The sequence below is a fragment of the Camponotus vicinus genome, unplaced genomic scaffold (assembly GCF_025532165.1).
Source record: "Camponotus vicinus isolate PSW18456_S1 unplaced genomic scaffold, iyCamVici1.0 SCAF_11, whole genome shotgun sequence".
In the NCBI taxonomy this organism is placed as follows: domain Eukaryota; kingdom Metazoa; phylum Arthropoda; class Insecta; order Hymenoptera; family Formicidae; genus Camponotus; species Camponotus vicinus.
This window is the reverse complement of record NW_028141947.1, coordinates 7,683,235-7,698,812: the sequence shown is the minus strand read 5'-3', so window position 1 is coordinate 7,698,812 and position 15,578 is coordinate 7,683,235.

Here is a 15,578-nt window from a genome sequence, read left to right as displayed (position 1 = left end):
AATTTGTTGCCATCGACATCAAAAACGTTGACTAACGCAGTAGATAATAATGCGTAATTTTCGTTAGATCCACTCATACTGTGTGTGACGACTGCGGGTGATTTGGGTATCTCTGCCGAATCCTTTGTTGATTGAAGTTCCTTTGTTGTAGGATCCTTGTCGCCTTTCGTTTTTGTTAAATGAAGCAAAGTGTTATGCCTCGATCCACATGTTTTACAACTACTGGATGTACATTGCTTGGCTACATGAGACTTGGATCTCATACAGTTGATGCATAGACTTCGCTTTTTTACCTCACCAATTCGCTGCTCTATTGGCAATTTAGTAAAAGATTGACGGAAGTATATGGGAGATTCCCCACTGCAATAACTACATTTTGATTTTATTGCTGCAGTACAATTAATGCTAGATTTTCGCGTATTTGACTGATTTGATTTGTTAAGCAACGAAGATGCATTCTCCTTAGTGATTATTGATTCTAGAGTTTGACATTTCTTCATGAGAAAATTTGTTAACTGCTCGAGTCGCGGCAGTTCGTGACCAGACAGCGTGTCCTCCCAGTCACGAAAGGTTATCGGATCAAGTTTATTTCCAAGTATATGTATGATTAAATCGTCCCAACTTTCTACTAGTCTCTTAAGAGCCCTTAATGCATTGACGTGTTCTGTTGTTACATTAAGCAATAGACGCAATTCCGAATAATTTTCCTTTCTCATTTGAGGAATCTCTAAGATAGACTGAATATGTGTTTGCACAATTACCCGTAATTTGTCATAACACTTCTCTAAAATATTCCACGCTATTTCAAAGTTTTCGATCCGATAATTCTAATGATTCGATCACATCGGCTGCATCCCCGGATAATGAAGATTTCAAATATTGAAATTTCTCTATATTTGTTAATCTGTTATGGTTAGTAATCATGGTACGAAATATTTGAGAAAAGGAAGTCCATTTTTGATATTTGCCGGAGAAAATGGGTTTTAGTTTAGGTAAACGTACATGTGCATTATTATTTAATTGTTGTGCTGAATCAACATTGAAAGCTGCTGCATTTGCATGAGGAGTTTGTGCTGAACGCGTACTGTCTAATAAATGTTGCATACGCGCCATTAAATTAAAATAATTGTCTTCAAAATTTTGACGATCATTGTCAGAACTTGCTTGCAATGTTTCAACTTGTGATTGAATGTTATCATATTTTTGCCAGTATCCTTCTAATTTCTCCTTACGAACCTTTAATTACGCAATGTTTCATCATTTATATTTTGTATCGTGTCTACGTAATTTTTTATTCACGTGCAAGAAGCCTTCAATGTTCTTCGACTATTCTTTAATGTTTGTAAATCCATATTTATACTTAAATATTATATCTTAGTATGAATAAATGTAAATATCGTAGTAAATACCTGTGAATATGTAATTAATGCTATTATAAGTATAATACCTTTGTGTATTTCAATTGTGCCTTTATTGTGTTATATTGCTCGCTATCTCGTCCTAAGATCTGTATACTTTTTATCTTTGCGTTGATATTTGATAGGCCGTTGCGTACGACGTACTTGTAGTGTAAGACAAATCGCGGTTATATAGGAATCCAATTGTTAGCTGCTTTCGGATTATTGAGTTTTGTTGATATTGTACGGTGAAAATTTGAACAAATGATTTGCTCTTGATCGTAATTATTCGGATTACTTGGTATCCGGCTCGAAGGACCAAATTTGTATAAATTGCGAGACAGTATTCTCGTGCAAGAAACTCGCATGTGAGATCCTATAATTATATAGCATCTGCTTCTTTTCGATATTTTTACTCACTTTGAACAAGTAAACCACAGGACTGTATTATTTTTGGTTTTATTTTTGGTATTATTTTTGGTTTTATTTTTGGTATTATTTTTGGACTGTATTATTATTGAATTAAGACAAGACAGAAACTAAAAACTACGTGCGCAGAACATGGCCGTGGCATGCTTCTTGCTTGCCGTTACAACGAAGAAGAAAGCGGGAAAAATAGTCGACGAGCGACTCGGGCGCTCCTCGGCTGTAGCCGAGGATCAACGAAGTTAATCGATAGCGGACGACGTAAACGCGGGCAATATAACATAATTTGAGTCAAGTAAAAACCATACAATCTCTTTTATTTGAAACTGTTATATTAAATTCTGGTAAGAATGTTTCTATAATTGTACTGTATGTGCTTGTTTCCGTTTGTATTGTCATGTCTGTTGTTGTCATCTTACAATTGTCGTGTAGAGTAATTCGACCTGATTTCTTAATTATCATCTTGTGTTCAGGATACGTATTACATGTTATCGTAATTTGCTGCTCGGAGGCGGTTGAATATAGCCAAGAGTGTGGCTGTCGTAATGTGATCCATATTGCGGGTCGCTATCATATGGCCTATGTTACAATTTTCGTGGTATTTTTGTCTTTGTGTATATATTTTGATTTCGCACGGTGTATTTTCGCTTACATGATAGATCGGCTGATTTTTTCCGCATAGGTATATTTTATTATTATCAATACATTCGTCTAAATCTTGTTTTGTTAAAATCAAGTATACACGTGTTTCTTTATTTGTAGCTATTAGCCTGTTAGTTATTTCTGTGTACATAAATTTATTTTCATAATTAAGTGTTGGTAACGGAATTACATTTAAAACGTCAAACATTGGTTGCGTAATTATTGGGAATTTTAAGATCGTGAATATATTTGTTTTATCGCTGTATGCGCTTACTTTTATATAACTTTCGATCGTCAGCCATTCGTCAATTTTTATGTCGAATGGAAAGTAGCTACCTCGTGGTAATTGTAATACCGCTTCTTTTAAATGAAAGATAATTTCGTTTATCGGCGTTAACAGGGGATGCATTATGCCTTTCTGAACATGCATCAAATATTCTAGAATGTCTTTCGCATCTCTCAAATCTGTTATCATTGCTATAATAACAGTAAAGTGTTCGTCGATCTCTTCGCGTGTAGTGTATTCCCGAATATAATGATTTATTAATTTCCCGTTGTAATCTAATATGTTTTCTAGTTTGTTTAAGTGAATTATGGTAGCATTTAAAACTTTGATTTGATTTTTTGCGGCGTGTTCTAATACTTGTTGGTTGTTCTGTAATAATTGTATCTGTTTGTTTATTAAATGTCTGTCGTTTGCGTCCATGATTCCAAATAAGGATTTTGTTATTGAACCTATTCCGTCGATGAGGCCTCTTCGTCTGTTTGTGGCGTCTTATATAAGGTGTTTATTAATGTTATTATTTTGGCTAACGTGTTAGAATCATTATTGATAATATTTTTTAAATTATCACATGTTCGTTTGATATTAGTTTCGGTTCTTATGCTATCGCACATTTCGTTTGTTTGTTCTATATTTATTTATTTGCCAAGTTCTATCATTTAGTTCTGTTATATCTAATTTGATCACGAGTTTCCATGTCTTCTGGATTTGATGTAGGTGTCCAATTTTTTCGTAATAAATTCCTGGAGTGTGATCAAATTCTGTCACTTCAAACGGAAGACGGGTTTCGTCTTGTTTGGTGAGAACGGGGTTAATCCCTAGTGTTAGTGTTTTGTAATAATATATATTAAGTATTATATTATGCACTCTGCGAGTGTCATATTTTTTTGTTTCTTGCTATTTTTATCAGTGTGAGACTGGTTTTAATTTTCCTTGACTAGCTTTGCTATACTTTATATTCTTTTGCGAGCTTCAGTCTCTCGCTGTCTTCTTGACGAGAAGTTTGTCTTTTGCGTGATGTCTAACGTTAATGCATTTGTGCATCACGAGTGCGTCGTGGTGTCTTCACGACCGCGCGAACGGGCACCTATCTGTGGAGATAATTTGCCCTCAGACCCATTTTTTAGGGCTTTTTCGCGAGTTTACGGCTCGAACGAGCCGTACGGGTTAACTGTGCACGTGAATGTGCTTACGGGGGAACGCGTGGTGCAACGAGTGATGCCTACGTCCCCTGAGGAGCTGCCAGGGCTGTGGGCATTTTTAAAGTTAGCCCGATGACTGGATGCCATTCGTTTTGATGAGATCGAGCGGCGAGGCGACAAAATTCGTGCATTCTTCAAAATTGGACCAGGTCCGGAGCGCCCCTTGCAGCCTCCCCTTCGGTGAGTCTATTTTTAATTTTCTATAAATAGCTTTAATTTGTTTATATGAATGCGCACTGCTTTTCTTCTTCTTTGTATAATTTACGTCTGAATTCTTTTCTATAATCGTGTATGATCCTGTCCATAATGATTCGAGCTTTTTCGATCGTCCTCGTCGTAACGTTTCGTCGTGCACTAGCACTTTATCTCCTACTTTAAAATGAGCTTCCTTTGTGTTTTTGTCATAGTTCCTTTCAGCTTTTTCTTTTTCCTTTTTGAGATGTTCTTTCGCGAGTTGATTAGTCGCTCTCAATCTTTCTTTTAACTCTTGCGCGTAATCGTCGTAATTATATGTCGGTTTCGGTGGTTTCGTTAACGCTGTCGGGATTTCGGCTTGGTGCCCGTACATTAATTCAAAGGGTGTAAACCCTGTAGCAGTATGCGGCGTCGTATTATATGTAAACATTGCGAACGGTATCCATTCATCCCAGTTCGTCTGATCTTCATTTACATAATGTCGCAGATATTCGGCTAATGTTCCGTGTGATCGTTCCAGTGCGCCGTTGCTTTACGGGTGATAGGCGGTTGTTTGGATTTTATTTATTTTTAATAATTTACAAGTGTTTTTAAATATTTCACTCGTAAAATTCGTTCTTTTATCCGTTAGAATTTCATCCGGAATTCCATGTTCAAATATTATTTTTGTGACAAATTCTTTACTAACGGTATTTGTTTCCTGATTTGGTATCGGTATCGCTTTGCTGAATTTTGTTAGATTATCTTGAAAGGTTAATAAATATTTATTTCCGTTAGTCGTTAGCGGTCCGACTATATCTAATGCGCATTTTTCAAACGATTTATTGGGCGTATCCGTAATTACACAGGCCCACAAAAAAAAAGTACCCTGTGCTGGCGATCTGACTAGGCTAGTCTTATGTATTTTGGCCCGCTGAATTCGAATCTGACGTCAGAATTGCTCCATCACGTCACAGTTTTTTTTTTAAATCTCAAAAGAGAAAGACGAAAATTTCGTAAAAATCGACATTCCAGGGTAGTAAGACTGCGCTTCTTAAGGGAAAAGTTACCGAAATCATATTTCCATGTATTTTCTGGCATTATAAATCCAAATCCGATTTGTCACACCAATCATACCATTGATTCCATTAACATTTGTCATGAAAAAGTAGCAATCTTCCGTATTCCATATTTGATTTTAGTTCATTCATTAATCTTATATTGGAAAGAATTAATCTTATATTCTCCAAGTCCAAATTTTGAAAAAAATGTTTTCGAAACTTACAGCTTCTAGCTGTTGAGTTTGTATAAGATGCAGAAATTTCTTTATATAGGTCACAAACCTCTTTTCATGTCTTTAAAGCGCTAGAGGTACATGAAAAAAAAGATTATGCTATCTGGAGGTAAAAACCTATCTTAATATCTTCGCATCTTGATAAATAGAATCTGTTTGCAGTAAATTTTAGGTGTTACAATCTGAAAAAAATAAAAAAAATAAAAAATGAACACAAAAAAAAATTGAGCACAACGTTTATATTCTAGGTCGGATTTGGATTTATAATGTCTGAAAATACATTAAAATATGATTTTGGTAATTTTTTCTTCAAGAAGTGCAGTCTTATTACCCTAGAATGTCGATTTTTACGCTGTTTTTGGATTTGCGCTGACAAAGCGATATCTCGCTACCGGCTGCCAGGGGCGCCAAATAGACAATCGGGTCCTCCACTCTCCTTTTAATCAAATACAATTATTCGAGTCTTAATTTTTTAATGTTCAACTAGTTTCGAACACGAAGTAAGTTATGAAAACTTGGCGTGCCCGGATCGTAATCAAATACAGATTAAATATTTAATTACATAATGTCTAATATTTTATATTTTATTGGAGATATATTTGTTTATAATGTAAACAATCCGGGCAACTAAGTTTTCATAACTTACTTCAATTTAAAGACTGTGCGATTTAAAACTTGCGTAAAACTTTTTTTTTAAATTATATACATTATATAAAAAATATTTTAAGAATTAAAAGAATCCTAATTCTCATTAAATATTTTAAAAATCAATTTTCTCTGAATAAATATAAAATGCGTCTTAATTTCTCAGGGAGAATTTATGTATAATATTTCTACAGTATAAAATTGATATATTTTATATTATATCAAATTTAGAAATTGCTCTTAAGTACTTGCCTAATAGTAATTATTGATTTCATATTTAGTTTTGATATTTTATTTTTTAATATGTTTTTATGAAAATTATTTGTTGAAGTTTTGTTTTTTAGAAAAATGATTTTTTGAGGGAAAATTACTGTAAATTATTTTTAAGGAATTTTTTTATTAAACATGCATACTACATGGTTTGATAAGTCCGTAGCCTTCCAATGAAAAAACCATTTTTTACACGTGCAATCATTTTTATTCTTCAACATAATCTCCTTGAAGCAAAATGCACTTCTTCCAACGGTCCTCTAACATTTTGATACCTTTGGAATAATACGATTTCTCAAACTCTGCAAAATAGGCTTCCGTTTCCAATATGACCTCCTCATTGGTGTGAAATCTTTTTCCCTGGAGCCATCTTTTCAAATTAGGAAACAAATAATAGTCGCTGGGGGCCAGATCTGGAGAATACGGTGGGTGAGGAAGCAATTCGTAGCCCAAAGAATCCAATTTCACCACCGCTTTTACGGATGAGTGCGCCGGTGTGTTGTCGTGATGAAACAAGAACATTTTTTTCTTCTTCAATTGTGGTCGTTTTTTCTTGATCTCTTCGTCCAATTTGTCCAATAATGTAACATAGTAGTCGCCAGTTATTGTCTTCCCTTTTTCCAGACAGTCGATGAATATTATGCCATGCGCATCCCAAAAAACACTGGCCATAACCTTACCGGCCAAACGTTGGGTCTTTGGGCGTTTCGGTCGACTTTCACCCGCTTGCAACCACTCTGCAGACTGTCTATTGGACTCAGGTGTGTAGTAATGGATCCATGTTTCATCAATTGTCACGAATCGACGCAAAAATTCCGTTGGATTACGCTGAAACAACGCCAAAGTACGCTGTGAATCATCAACACGCTGCTGTTTCTGATCAATTGTTAGTGAACGCGGCACCCATCGCGCAGACAGCTTTTTCATATCCAAATGTTCATGTAAAATATGGTGCACGCGTTCTATTGATATCTTTACGATGTCAGCTATCTCCCTTACTTTAACTCTTCGATCATCCAAAACAATACGATGGACTTTTTTGATGTTTTCTTCAGTGACTGCCTCATTTGGACGTCCTGAGTTCAACATCATCGGTGCATGTACGACCACGTTTAAATTCGGCATACCACTTCTTTACTGTTGGATACGATGGAGAAAATGTGTTATAACGTTTATAAAGCCATTCCTTGGCTTGGACAGTGTTTTTTCCCATCAAAAACCAATGTTTAATTAGAACGCGAAATTCTTTAAAATCCATTTTTTCTCAAATAGCAAAAGTAACTTCACTCTAATGGCTGTAACTTGTGAACCAATCGACGAAATGTCATGAAATTTTGACTGAAAGCTAGTTAAGGTTGGTACTACTGCATAAACATAAACATTTTGAGATAGTCACGCCATCTCTATCTGTGAGACTACGGACTTATCAAACCATGTAGTACAAGGTAGAATATTTTTTATCTACTTGGCGTAATTTTTTTACCTTTGTAAAGTTTTTTAGAGGGATTTCTCACCTTTTTGTAAAATTTTATACACTTTCTGCAAATTATATTTGGGGGAAAATATTTGCATATTATTTTTAGGGATATTTTTTATTTTTGAAAATTGTTACTGCACAGTAAATTAGTCTTTTTCAAGTCTTATTTAACGATATAGGTTTTATATTTTTGTGTCACACCGTTTCTGAAATATTAGATTTCACCCCCAAGGTATGGTTTTAAAAAATTGTTATTATACACGTAATTAGTCTTTCTACAAGTCATAACTAACAGCATAGGTTTTATATTTTTGTGGTGCACCGTTTCTGAAATATTAGATTTCACCCCCAAGGGGTGGTTTGTAAAAATTGTTATTATACAGTAAATTAGTCTTTTTACAAATCTTATTTAACGGCATAGGTTTTATATTTTTATGATGCTCTCAGAAATATTAGATTTCGCCCCAAAGGGGTGGTTTTTAAAAATTATTATTATATGCTAAATTAGTCTTTGTAGAAACCTTAACTAATGGCACAGGTTTTATATTTTTGTGGCGCACCGTTTTTAAAATATTAAATTTCACGCTCAAGGGGTGGTTTTTAAAAATTGTTATTATACACTTAATTAGTCTTTCTACAAGGCATAACTAACAGTACAGGGTCCATCCGCCACTGCTATTTGGTACAGTGGGGATTTTAGTCTATACTAGAGGGATCTTGGGGGATGTGGACATTCTACGGCGTTGTGCTCGTCGGTGCCGTTTCATGCCAGTCGGAAGCCAGCATGCACGCGAATACCTCCACCGGCACTCATTTGGTCAGCGAGCGACCTTTCAGGGATCCTCCGTGGCAATCGGCATTGCATCCATCGAGCGAGATACCAACATCGCTCTGGAGTCGCATGTCACTGTGTTAAAAAGCAGCATTAGGTGTGAGGTCTGGATAGCTCAGTGGTCTAGAGCAGTTGCCCGGAAAGCGAAAGACTCGAGTTCGATTCCCGATCCAGCCACTTGCGCCTCACATATTTTTCTAGTCTGCGAATATTGTTTTCTAGCAATTATTCGTTAGGCTGAAAAATGTGTGAATGCTCTCCCCACAGGATATGCGTCAATGCCGTTGCCACGGATGGATTCTGTCGCTCGTTGATCAAATGAGCGTAAAGAAACGTCCGACCTCCTCCCACATACTCCCTATCTTTCTCTATTTTATATTTTGTGTTGCACCATTTTTGAAATATTAGATTTCACCCCCAAGGGGTGGTTTTTAAAAATTATCATTATACGCTAAATTAGTGTTTGTAGAAACCTTAACTAACGGCACAGGTTTTATATTTCTGTGGTATACCGTTTCTAAAATATTAAATTTCACCCCCAAGGGATAATTTTTAAAAATTATTATTATACGAGAAATTACTCTTTTTACAGTTCTTATCTAACGGCATAGGTTTTATATTTTTATGATACTCCCTTTCTGAAATATTAGATTTCACCCCCAAGGGTTGGTTTTTAAAAATTGTTATTATACGCTTAATTAGTCTTTCTACAAGTCATAGCTAACAGTACAGGTTTTACATTTTTGTGGTACACCGTTGCTGAAATATTAGATCTCACTCCTAAGGGGTAGTTTTTAAAAATTGTTATACTGTAACGTTCAATTTTTCCCGTATACCGCGTGGTCTTTAATTCACGGATAGCCGCCGGATTCAGGTGGCTGAGAAAGCAACGAGTTGGGTGTATGTGTGTAAAGTGTATTTATTTTAGCTCTGTGTGGTGGTGTACAAGTGTGAGTGTGTGTGTGTATATGCGTATGTGAATATGTATAATGACAATATGTGTGTGCGTTGATGTGTGTGTGTGTGTGTGTGTATGGGTGTGTATATCGCAATCGATAAGCTCGATTAACGCGTTTACGGTATCCCCGGCGCGAAGTAAGATCAATTATAATGCGTGCGAGATGCGCTTGATTCTCGGTACGGCGCGCTATCGCGTTTTTGCGGCTCGTCGGACGCGTTTTTGCCCGCGTTTCTTGCTACGGTGTTTATGGCTCAGCTGTTCGGCGCTTTAAGCCCGGCGGTGCGGGTATTTAATTTAATTATTTCCCCTGATGGATGTAGGGTTTACGGAAGGCGTCGCGACGCTAGCAAGCGTCGGAGGTGGCTCAAGTTCCACCTCGGGATAGGCGCGACGTCTGATGTTCGGATCTTGGTTCGAAGGCGATCTCTAAGCACCAATATCAATCGGTAGAGGCAGCGTTCTCACTACCTTTTGGCTTTGGATTTCGCAAGGATTTCTCTAATTCGCTTTGCTTGCCTTCTGATCAGCTCGGCTTGTTGAGAAGGATCGGAAGGATCTCGTTCTCTGTGCCGCCGAGAGTCCGTTTTATACTCGGTTAATTACCCGCGTCGGCGTATTCGGTAATTATTCCCACCGAGCGGCGGTAAAAATATCGGAACGGTTCGGGTCCGCCCGGGGGAGTTCGGGGTGCCGAGCGCGGGTTCTCAACTGTTGGCTCCCGACGGCATTGTCGCTAATCGGTTATCGTAATTCCTACCCGGATGTTTCCTAATTATTAAAAATAGGCGCGCAGCGCCTCTGCCCCTGCCCGACCGGTGATCGTCGGGCGGCAGTTTCCGGCCGGTGTTTGCCGGGAACGATGCATTGTGAGGTGCATCGTTACAATACGCTTCATTAATTTTTCCACAAGTCATAATTAATAGTACAGGTTTTATATTTTTGTAGTACACCGTTTCTGAGATATTAGATTTCAGTCTTAAGGGATGATTTTAAAAAATTATTATTATGTAACGATGCACTCTTGGCATTATTACGACCACCCGTCGGGCAAGGGCAGGGACGCGGTGCGCCCACATTTTTTAAAGCTCCGATACTCATGCGGAAAGCCTGGGCCGTTTAACGGCCCAGCTTTAAAAACCCGACCGCCGCCGAAGGCCGTCGACGAGGCCCGAACATCCGGCGTACGCCAGCCCACGTTCGGCGTTCCCGAACCCCTCCGAGCGGACCCGAAACGACCGACTCCGAAACCCCCGCTCGGTAGGGGTAATTCCGTATTACGCCGACGTGGGATAATTAGCGCGGTATAAAAAGACGGTCTCGTCGCAACTAAAATCAGATCTGTCCGATCATTGCTCCGAGCTGGTATAGCGAAGAGAATCCGATCCTAACAGCATCCTAAAAGTACCAAAGGGCAAACAGAAGGTAGAGTGAACTCCGCTTCGGTCGAGAGATCTTGGTTTTCCCGATAAAAGTGCAACATTAAAACCACCAACCGTGCACTGGTCGATCCCGGAGGCGGAAAGCGAGCCGCCCCGAGTCGAGAGATCTCGACGCCTTGCACACATCCATCGCGAAATCCATCCTCGCGCCGCGAATTCCGAATACCCGGACTTGCCGATAACACCGCCAACCGAGCACCTCCGCAACCACTATTTGCGCAACTAGGGCACATAGAATTTGTGCATCACGCGACAGAAAGCGACCACCGATCCGAGTGGCAACGCGATTTAAATCCCATAAATCAGGATCGATTTAAATCTCGGCCGCCCGAGACTACCGCACAAAAACTATAAACACGCGCCGGCCGACACACGTGCAGCCCATACGCACGGTCATTGATCGTAAACACCTGCGATAATTTAAAGATCGAGGCATAACACCGCATAGTCGGCAATTACTGTAATACGCGCATACTCGCCTATTTTATATTCACGCATACTCGCATACGGTATATTCACGTAGTTTACACACACACACACATACACAAGCGTACAACATCCTCTCGCATACTGCATATTTATACTTTGTATTCTTACACTTGCCATTAAATAAATCACATTTAACACACAAACAAGCGGACCTTTTCTCTACACGCACCGCTCTTTTCGAACCCTGCGTTGACTGACTATTCAGCCCGAGTTCGCGGAAGTAGAACGTGACATTGGCGTTCGAACAGGGACTGCCGTTGAGAAAAGAGAACGCGGCGAGTTTTTTTTTGTTTTATTGCGTGTGTGTTGGCGTGTGACCGCCACGATGAAAACTTGGAGTTACGCACTCCCTAAGGAGCAACTAGCTATGCTAGCGGCGGCCTACGGGCTAGAAGATACCGGCACTCTTGATGAGATCCGAAAATCAGTGAGGGGGTACGCGGAGGAGTATCCCGAGGAATTCGCGTCCGATCCGCGAGAATTTGGGGAACCATCGACCGCAACCCTGAAAAATTTTGTTTCTGGTCCCACGTTCACCGACTGCGGGGTACCGAGCCGGTCAATCTAGACAGTCAAATCATAAATCAGATCTTCAAATGGAAGTGTCATTTTGACGGCCGCGACCCCGCCGCTTTCGTCAAACGACTGGACGAACTTCGCGAAAGCTATGAAAAGATAGGGATGTATGTGGGAAGAGGTCGGACGTGTCTATACGCCCATTTGGTCAACGAGCGACAGAATCCATCCATGGCAACGGCATCGACGCGTATCCTGTGGGGAGAGCATTCACACATTTTTCAGCCTAACGAATAATTGCTAGAAAGCAATATTCGCGGACTAAAAAAATATGTGAGGCGCAAGTTGCTGGAACTATGGGTTCACGGGAGCCTAATTATTACGCGGATTACCAGTTATTGAAGGGCGAGTTATTAATGCGTCCTTCTGTGGTACCGCAATTACCGCCAAATGGACGACGTGGAGAGAGTTCGAACATGCATTTCGGCTGCAGTATTTTCCGAATAGGTACGCCGCTTCTTTACGTCGCGAGATCGCAAATCGACACCAAAACCCGAACGAAAAATTCACACAGTACTCTACGGTCATGATGAGATCGCCGGGCGGGTGGATTCTATGCCGCGGAGCAACTCGAGCGAATCTATGATATTATGCACCCGGACTATAAATTATACGTGCGAATCAACGATATCGACACCATTAACGAACTGCAACTCGTACCCGAGAATACGAAGACATCGAGCAAGAGAAACGTGAGGCGCAAAGGAGAGGGAAAACCGATGCAAATCCTGCCATCGCGGTATACAACAAGACTGAGTGCTGTTGACGATGTAAACAACGAGGGCACATGCGCTTCCAATGCAAGCGCCCCGCGAAGAAATTCTGCTCCCAGTGTGGCCGCGACGGGGTGCTCACGAGTCAGTGCCATCCGCCGGCGGGAAAAGTAAACGGGGCTGGGGAAGCCGCGGCCGCAGCCTCCGCTCCCAGCCCCACATAAACTTTAAGCTGCGACATATCCAGGTGCAGATTAACAACCTGCAGTTTGACGCCTTGATTCCGGATCGGAGACCTCCCCTGCTGAATAGCGGAACCGTACACGCGCTCCAACTCGAGGGTTTGCCATACAGCCTGGAGAGGGGCAGATACATTTGACCGACGGCACTGCAGCCGACACACCGGGAACGATGATACTACCGATACGACTACCAGGGCGAACCGTGTGACACATCTTCGGCATACTGCCCCAACTGCAGATCAACCTGCTCATGGGGGTAGACCTACAGGCTAAATTACGTTTAAGCACATCGCCGCCACTATTGTCCGCTGTTAACGTATGCTATGCCACCAGAGGCCTAGCCGAAAAAACGGAGGAGGAGAACAACCGCTTGCAAGATTTTTTATGCGAAGAACTAAGGCAATTCAAGGCCGTACAAGGGCCAACTGATCGGGCACAACATCACATACGCCTAATAGACCCCATGCCGATCAAACAGCGTTACCGACCACGAAATCAGCGATGCAGGCGGTATTTGACACCGAAGTGTATGAAATGGAGAAGCCTTCATTGGCGCACAGTACAATTGGACACGTTGCAATTGCACACCGTGCTATTAGACACATAAGATTGCGCACCGTTCAATTGGACACGTTACATTTGCCCACCGTTCAATTGGACATAGTTCTTTTGCGCACAGTTCTTTCGCGCACAGTTCTTTTGCGCACCATTCGATTGGACACGTTACATTTGCCCACCGTTCAATTGGACACAGTTCTTTTGCGCACAGTTCTTTTGCCCATAGTTCTTTTGCGCACATTACTTTTGCCCACATTACTTTTGCCCACATTACTTTTGCCCATATTACTTTTGCGCACATTACTTTTGCTCACAGTTCAATTGCGCACATATACTTTTCCATGCGAAGGGAGGTTCCACATGGGTTTGCAACGGGGCGGGGGAGGCGGGGTGCGGAGGTGCAGTCTGTGCGTGTACTTTGCAACGCAAACTGGGATTCCACATAGGTTTATAAAACTGTGGGCAAAAGTAATGTGGGCAAAAGTAATATGCGCAAAAAAACTGTGGGCAAAAGAACTGTGCGCAAAAGAACTGTGCGCAAAAGAACTGTGTCCAATTGAACGGTGGGCAAATGTAACGTGTCCAATCGAACGGTGCGCAAAAGAACTGTGTCCAATTGAACGGTGTGCAATTGCAACGTGTCCAATTGTACTGTGCGCCAATGAAGGCTTCTCATCACCGCCACCTTGGACAAATTACGAGGGGTACGATATCTGTCTACTCTCGATTTAAAAAACGGATACTGGCAGGTATCCCTCGCACCGGACAGCCGACCGATTACCGTATTTACCGTGCCCGGAAAGGGCCTATTCCAGTTCAAAGTTATGCCGTTTGGGCTACACTCAGCCCCCGCCACGTTCCAGCGATTCCTCGACACCGTTCTCGGAGCCGATCTGGAACCGCACGTGTTTGTTTATCTTGACGATATTATCGTCATTAGTCGGACATTTAAAGAATACCTCGAGTTGCTCGCCGCGACTTTCCGCCGCTTTCGTAACGCGCGACTCCGTCTAAACCCCGAGAAATGCCTTTTTTTGCGTTAACCAACTAAAATACCTCGGACACGTCATCGACCGCGGAAGGATCCGAACTGACCCCGAAAAGCTCACCGCAGTGGCTAATTGGCCCGAGCCGCGAACCGTTAAACAAATCCGCCAATTCCTCGGGAAATGGCCTTGCGGTATCGCAGGTTCATACTGAACTTCTCGACTCTTGCTGCACCACTTACTCAACTAACAAAAAAAAAACGTACGTTGGAAGTGGACCAACGACAAGATCAGCGCGTTCCAGGCATTAAAGACCGCGTTGACATCCGCGCTGGTACTCGCCTGTCCGGATTTCTTGCGTCGCTTCGTTCTGCAAATCGATGCTAGTACGACCGAACTGGGGACGGCATTGACGCAGAATTAGGAGGGCGAACGCGTAATCGCCTACGTGAGTCGGACGCTGAATACCGCCGAATGAAACAGCAATATGACTTCGACATCAAGTACCGCCGGGGCGTTTTAAACCGTGTAGCCGATGCCCTGTCACGATATCCGATCACGTGCGCAACCAGCAAGCAAGAATGTCAATGGTATCGTAGAATCTACGAGGAAGTTCGAAAGGACCCATCGTCTCGCTCGGACTACCGCATCACCGATGGAAAATTATACCGGCACATCCTCCACAGCCTGAATTTTAAGGATACCGCAGCCGACGAACAGTGGAGACTGTGCGTACCGAAAGAATCACGGGGCAAGATCCTGAAACAATACCACGACGCCCCTACTGCCGGTCATCTGGAGATAACCAAAACAATCGTCCGTATAGCCGAAAAACATACCTGTGTGAACCTGGCACCCGACTTTTACAAAATTAATTTTTTTTTATGGAAAATGATAGCATTTTGTTTGTAGTTGTTTGTAGTAACGTTAATTTCGTTTGTAGTTCAATGGATTAAAAAATATAAAAATTTT